The 7,587-nt window shown below is 44.2% G+C and overlaps 4 non-coding genes across 4 annotated transcripts; all 4 read right to left on the bottom strand.

Annotated features, from left to right (window-relative positions):
* Window positions 1-2,547: 2,547 nt before the first annotated feature.
* Window positions 2,548-2,666, bottom strand: LOC123743581 (5S ribosomal RNA). The gene has a single exon (XR_006770437.2). It is a non-coding gene; the product is annotated as a 5S ribosomal RNA (ribosomal RNA).
* A 1,202-nt stretch (window positions 2,667-3,868) lies between these two features.
* On the bottom strand, window positions 3,869-3,987 carry LOC123743574 (5S ribosomal RNA). Its single transcript, XR_006770430.1, has one exon. It is a non-coding gene; the product is annotated as a 5S ribosomal RNA (ribosomal RNA).
* A 1,197-nt stretch (window positions 3,988-5,184) lies between these two features.
* On the bottom strand, window positions 5,185-5,303 carry LOC123743573 (5S ribosomal RNA). The gene has a single exon (XR_006770429.1). It is a non-coding gene; the product is annotated as a 5S ribosomal RNA (ribosomal RNA).
* Window positions 5,304-6,502: 1,199 nt separating this feature from the next.
* On the bottom strand, window positions 6,503-6,621 carry LOC123743571 (5S ribosomal RNA). The gene has a single exon (XR_006770427.1). It is a non-coding gene; the product is annotated as a 5S ribosomal RNA (ribosomal RNA).
* Between the last annotated feature and the right edge of the window lie 966 nt (window positions 6,622-7,587).

Genomic DNA, 7,587 nt, shown 5'->3' with positions numbered 1-7,587 from the left:
GGTAGCGCCTCCATGCTCTGGACACTACGCTGACAGACACAGCAAACCTTCTTGCCACAGCTCGCATTGATGTGCCATCCTGGATGAGCTGCACTACTTGAGCCACTTGTGTAGGTTGTAGACTCCGTCTCATGCTACCACTAGAGTGAAAGCACCGCCAGCATTCAAAAGTGACCAAAACATCAGCCAGGAATCATAGGAAGTGGTCTGTGGTCACCACCTGCAGAACCACTCCTTTATTGGGGGGTGTCTTGCTAATTGCCTATAATTTCCACCTGTTGTCTATTCCATTTGCACAACACCATGTGAAATTTTGTCAATCAGTTTTGCTTCCTAAGTGGACAGTTTGATTTCACAGAAGTGTGATTGCCTTGGAGTTACATTGTGTTTAAGTGTTCCCTTTATTTTTTTGAGCAGTGTATAATTTAGCCCAAACAACTACCTCTTCCCCTACTGTATTTATTTATTTTGCTCCTTTGCACCCCATTATTTATATTTCTACTTTGCACTTTCTTCCACTACAAATCTACCATTCCAGTGTTTCACTTGCTATATTATATTTACGTTGCCACCATGGCCTTTTTTTTGCCTTTACCTCCCTTATCTCACCTCATTTGCTCACATTGTATATAGACTTATTTTTCTACTGTATTATTGACTGTATGTTTGTTTTACTCCATGTGTAACTCTGTGTTGTATGTGTCGAACTTTTTTGATTTATCTTGGCCAGGTCGCAATTGTAAATGAGAACTTGTTCTCAACTTGCCTACCTGGTTAAATAAAGGTGAAATAAAAATAAATAAATACATTTTAACAGTTTTGGAAACTTTAGCGTGTTTTCTATCCAAATCTACTAATTATATGCATATTCTAGCTTCTGGGCCTGAGAAACAGGCAGTTTACTCTGGGCATGCTGTTCATCCAAACTTCCCATCCGCACACCAGTTCACAAGCTTCCTTAATCCCCCTCAATAACTCCATCATAGTAATTTTTTCTTCACCCATAATTTCCACAGCCACTTAAGGTCTTTTCATAATTTTGCGTCTGCTTGTTGTAGAAACATTATCCATATTTCCTTTGCTCGTCATCCTTTTGTCTGCATGGGTGGAAGCCATTGTATCCACAACGACAGGAGGAAAGTCCGCCAAACAGCAATATGCTGCCGGGGAACACAACCAAACAAAAACTCAAACTTATTCAATAAACAAAAATGAGATTGCACTTCAAAACACCAAGAAGTCAAACAAAACACTCTGAGCTAAGATTGAGTGTTTGCTCCAATCAGCAACACCTGTCTCACTCTCCAGCACAGGAAGAGCGTATTCAGGCTGGTATGGCCGTAAGCGAAGGGACAATTCTTGGTACACTATATAAAGTCAACGTGTCGCTCACTCATAAGAGACAGCGAAATGTCCACTTTGTGACACACTCTGAAAAAGCTCAAACCTTGCTTACATTTCCACGCCCTATATTTGACTCTTGTGGGCGGGGGGGGGGGGGGGGGGAGAGAGGGCATATCCTATGTTGACACTTATGACAACTTCATAGACTAGGGCCCTAGAAAATACGGCTCGCCCACACGGAGTCACGGAATCCAGACATTAAACCGAAATTCAACAATATTCTAAAATGTATTGACCTAAGGAGGAAATCAATTAAATCCCTTCAACTTGTTAGAAAATGCATTCATTTGCCCAAGTGAATCATAAGACTTGAACAAAATGCATCAGCGATTCGTTTTTCCATGCAACTTTCAGGAACGGCACAGGACTGCCCAATTTCTGTGCGCATTCGTGCGGAGCGCGCGCGTGTCTACACTTTGTGTAGCCGTTAGCGATGAGGCTAATGATAACCTTCTTGTGGTAGAGAAGGAAAGGCTTCCCCCAAAACCTTCTCAATTAAATGTTAACTGCAAAGTAGCCTATGCCAGCCTGGCAGAATTATATCATGATTATTTGCGTCAATCCAGTGGCCATTTGTTTTGCAAACTCCGCAATCACATGAGCGCTACAGCAACACCGCTTAACCAAACAAAGGTCTCTCCCTGGCGCACACTCGGGTTTAAAGGGTAACTACACCCCAAAATCGAAATGTCTTCCATTTTTCCCAGACCTCAAAAGTGGTCTCCTGATAGGCTTTAAACAATGTCGTGGACATAGAACATCCAAACGTGTTATATTTCTATTACAAAGGTGTACTTTTGAGGTTGAAAACCTGCAGAAACAGGGACAAACGGTCAACGGGGAAATGTAAACGGAGAAAAGGGGGACTTTGGGGGAATCAGGCAAAACATTGAAGGGATTTTACTGGGCCCTAATGGACTACACACATTGACAGTCTCCTAGACTAAAAAGAAATGCTGAATGTACTGCCTACATTTTGAGGGAAACGCACCGTCCAATATTTGCTTTGATTTGATCAGGGCAGGGAAGCACTAACAAACTGCATTTAGTCCAATAAAAAGACACAATATTATTAGGGCCATAAATAAAAGGCAGTTGCTCTGCTCCATGCATGACACAAGAGAACCCTCTACCGGAGCAAAAAGCTTACAGCACCTGGTATTCCCAGGCGGTCTCCCATCCAAGTACTAACCAGGCCCGACCCTGCTTAGCTTCCGAGATCGGACGAGATCGGGCGTATTCAGGCTGGTATGGCCGTAAGCGAAGGGACAATTCTTGGTACACTATATAAAGTCAACGTGTCGCTCACTCATAAGAGACAGCGAAATGTCCACTTTGTGACACACTCTGAAAAAGCTCAAACCTTGCTTACATTTCCACGCCCTATATTTGACTCTTGTGGGCGGGGGGGGGGGGGGGGGGGAGAGAGGGCATATCCTATGTTGACACTTATGACAACTTCATAGACTAGGGCCCTAGAAAATACGGCTCGCCCACACGGAGTCACGGAATCCAGACATTAAACCGAAATTCAACAATATTCTAAAATGTATTGACCTAAGGAGGAAATCAATTAAATCCCTTCAACTTGTTAGAAAATGCATTCATTTGCCCAAGTGAATCATAAGACTTGAACAAAATGCATCAGCGATTCGTTTTTCCATGCAACTTTCAGGAACGGCACAGGACTGCCCAATTTCTGTGCGCATTCGTGCGGAGCGCGCGCGTGTCTACACTTTGTGTAGCCGTTAGCGATGAGGCTAATGATAACCTTCTTGTGGTAGAGAAGGAAAGGCTTCCCCCAAAACCTTCTCAATTAAATGTTAACTGCAAAGTAGCCTATGCCAGCCTGGCAGAATTATATCATGATTATTTGCGTCAATCCAGTGGCCATTTGTTTTGCAAACTCCGCAATCACATGAGCGCTACAGCAACACCGCTTAACCAAACAAAGGTCTCTCCCTGGCGCACACTCGGGTTTAAAGGGTAACTACACCCCAAAATCGAAATGTCTTCCATTTTTCCCAGACCTCAAAAGTGGTCTCCTGATAGGCTTTAAACAATGTCGTGGACATAGAACATCCAAACGTGTTATATTTCTATTACAAAGGTGTACTTTTGAGGTTGAAAACCTGCAGAAACAGGGACAAACGGTCAACGGGGAAATGTAAACGGAGAAAAGGGGGACTTTGGGGGAATCAGGCAAAACATTGAAGGGATTTTACTGGGCCCTAATGGACTACACACATTGACAGTCTCCTAGACTAAAAAGAAATGCTGAATGTACTGCCTACATTTTGAGGGAAACGCACCGTCCAATATTTGCTTTGATTTGATCAGGGCAGGGAAGCACTAACAAACTGCATTTAGTCCAATAAAAAGACACAATATTATTAGGGCCATAAATAAAAGGCAGTTGCTCTGCTCCATGCATGACACAAGAGAACCCTCTACCGGAGCAAAAAGCTTACAGCACCTGGTATTCCCAGGCGGTCTCCCATCCAAGTACTAACCAGGCCCGACCCTGCTTAGCTTCCGAGATCGGACGAGATCGGGCGTATTCAGGCTGGTATGGCCGTAAGCGAAGGGACGATTCTTGGTACACTATATAAAGTCAACGTGTCGCTCACTCATAAGAGACAGCGAAATGTCCACTTTGTGACACACTCTGAAAAAGCTCAAACCTTGCTTACATTTCCACGCCCTATATTTGACTCTTGTGGGCGGGGGGGGGGGGGGAGAGAGGGCATATCCTATGTTGACACTTATGACAACTTCATAGACTAGGGCCCTAGAAAATACGGCTCGCCCACACGGAGTCACGGAATCCAGACATTAAACCGAAATTCAACAATATTCTAAAATGTATTGACCTAAGGAGGAAATCAATTAAATCCCTTCAACTTGTTAGAAAATGCATTCATTTGCCCAAGTGAATCATAAGACTTGAACAAAATGCATCAGCGATTCGTTTTTCCATGCAACTTTCAGGAACGGCACAGGACTGCCCAATTTCTGTGCGCATTCGTGCGGAGCGCGCGCGTGTCTACACTTTGTGTAGCCGTTAGCGATGAGGCTAATGATAACCTTCTTGTGGTAGAGAAGGAAAGGCTTCCCCCAAAACCTTCTCAATTAAATGTTAACTGCAAAGTAGCCTATGCCAGCCTGGCAGAATTATATCATGATTATTTGCGTCAATCCAGTGGCCATTTGTTTTGCAAACTCCGCAATCACATGAGCGCTACAGCAACACCGCTTAACCAAACAAAGGTCTCTCCCTGGCGCACACTCGGGTTTAAAGGGTAACTACACCCCAAAATCGAAATGTCTTCCATTTTTCCCAGACCTCAAAAGTGGTCTCCTGATAGGCTTTAAACAATGTCGTGGACATAGAACATCCAAACGTGTTATATTTCTATTACAAAGGTGTACTTTTGAGGTTGAAAACCTGCAGAAACAGGGACAAACGGTCAACGGGGAAATGTAAACGGAGAAAAGGGGGACTTTGGGGGAATCAGGCAAAACATTGAAGGGATTTTACTGGGCCCTAATGGACTACACACATTGACAGTCTCCTAGACTAAAAAGAAATGCTGAATGTACTGCCTACATTTTGAGGGAAACGCACCGTCCAATATTTGCTTTGATTTGATCAGGGCAGGGAAGCACTAACAAACTGCATTTAGTCCAATAAAAAGACACAATATTATTAGGGCCATAAATAAAAGGCAGTTGCTCTGCTCCATGCATGACACAAGAGAACCCTCTACCGGAGCAAAAAGCTTACAGCACCTGGTATTCCCAGGCGGTCTCCCATCCAAGTACTAACCAGGCCCGACCCTGCTTAGCTTCCGAGATCGGACGAGATCGGGCGTATTCAGGCTGGTATGGCCGTAAGCGAAGGGACAATTCTTGGTACACTATATAAAGTCAACGTGTCGCTCACTCATAAGAGACAGCGAAATGTCCACTTTGTGACACACTCTGAAAAAGCTCAAACCTTGCTTACATTTCCACGCCCTATATTTGACTCTTGTGGGCGGGGGGGGGGGGGGGGAGAGAGGGCATATCCTATGTTGACACTTATGACAACTTCATAGACTAGGGCCCTAGAAAATACGGCTCGCCCACACGGAGTCACGGAATCCAGACATTAAACCGAAATTCAACAATATTCTAAAATGTATTGACCTAAGGAGGAAATCAATTAAATCCCTTCAACTTGTTAGAAAATGCATTCATTTGCCCAAGTGAATCATAAGACTTGAACAAAATGCATCAGCGATTCGTTTTTCCATGCAACTTTCAGGAACGGCACAGGACTGCCCAATTTCTGTGCGCATTCGTGCGGAGTGCGCGCGTGTCTACACTTTGTGTAGCCGTTAGCGATGAGGCTAATGATAACCTTCTTGTGGTAGAGAAGGAAAGGCTTCCCCCAAAACCTTCTCAATTAAATGTTAACTGCAAAGTAGCCTATGCCAGCCTGGCAGAATTATATCATGATTATTTGCGTCAATCCAGTGGCCATTTGTTTTGCAAACTCCGCAATCACATGAGCGCTACAGCAACACCGCTTAACCAAACAAAGGTCTCTCCCTGGCGCACACTCGGGTTTAAAGGGTAACTACACCCCAAAATCGAAATGTCTTCCATTTTTCCCAGACCTCAAAAGTGGTCTCCTGATAGGCTTTAAACAATGTCGTGGACATAGAACATCCAAACGTGTTATATTTCTATTACAAAGGTGTACTTTTGAGGTTGAAAACCTGCAGAAACAGGGACAAACGGTCAACGGGGAAATGTAAACGGAGAAAAGGGGGACTTTGGGGGAATCAGGCAAAACATTGAAGGGATTTTACTGGGCCCTAATGGACTACACACATTGACAGTCTCCTAGACTAAAAAGAAATGCTGAATGTACTGCCTACATTTTGAGGGAAACGCACCGTCCAATATTTGCTTTGATTTGATCAGGGCAGGGAAGCACTAACAAACTGCATTTAGTCCAATAAAAAGACACAATATTATTAGGGCCATAAATAAAAGGCAGTTGCTCTGCTCCATGCATGACACAAGAGAACCCTCTACCGGAGCAAAAAGCTTACAGCACCTGGTATTCCCAGGCGGTCTCCCATCCAAGTACTAACCAGGCCCGACCCTGCTTAGCTTCCGAGATCGGACGAGATCGGGCGTATTCAGGCTGGTATGGCCGTAAGCGAAGGAACAATTCTTGGTACACTATATAAAGTCAACGTGTCGCTCACTCATAAGAGACAGCGAAATGTCCACTTTGTGACACACTCTGAAAAAGCTCAAACCTTGCTTACATTTCCACGCCCTATATTTGACTCTTGTGGGCGGGGGGGGGGGGGGAGAGAGGGCATATCCTATGTTGACACTTATGACAACTTCATAGACTAGGGCCCTAGAAAATACGGCTCGCCCACACGGAGTCACGGAATCCAGACATTAAACCGAAATTCAACAATATTCTAAAATGTATTGACCTAAGGAGGAAATCAATTAAATCCCTTCAACTTGTTAGAAAATGCATTCATTTGCCCAAGTGAATCATAAGACTTGAACAAAATGCATCAGCGATTCGTTTTTCCATGCAACTTTCAGGAACGGCACAGGACTGCCCAATTTCTGTGCGCATTCGTGCGGAGCGCGCGCGTGTCTACACTTTGTGTAGCCGTTAGCGATGAGGCTAATGATAACCTTCTTGTGGTAGAGAAGGAAAGGCTTCCCCCAAAACCTTCTCAATTAAATGTTAACTGCAAAGTAGCCTATGCCAGCCTGGCAGAATTATATCATGATTATTTGCGTCAATCCAGTGGCCATTTGTTTTGCAAACTCCGCAATCACATGAGCGCTACAGCAACACCGCTTAACCAAACAAAGGTCTCTCCCTGGCGCACACTCGGGTTTAAAGGGTAACTACACCCCAAAATCGAAATGTCTTCCATTTTTCCCAGACCTCAAAAGTGGTCTCCTGATAGGCTTTAAACAATGTCGTGGACATAGAACATCCAAACGTGTTATATTTCTATTACAAAGGTGTACTTTTGAGGTTGAAAACCTGCAGAAACAGGGACAAACGGTCAACGGGGAAATGTAAACGGAGAAAAGGGGGACTTTGGGGGAATCAGGCAAAACATTGAAGGGATTTTACTGGGCCCT

The sequence above is a fragment of the Salmo salar genome, chromosome 06, assembly GCF_965601325.2.
Source record: "Salmo salar chromosome 06, fSalSal1, whole genome shotgun sequence".
Taxonomy (NCBI): domain Eukaryota; kingdom Metazoa; phylum Chordata; class Actinopteri; order Salmoniformes; family Salmonidae; genus Salmo; species Salmo salar.
This window is presented reverse-complemented; position numbering and strand designations above follow the sequence as displayed.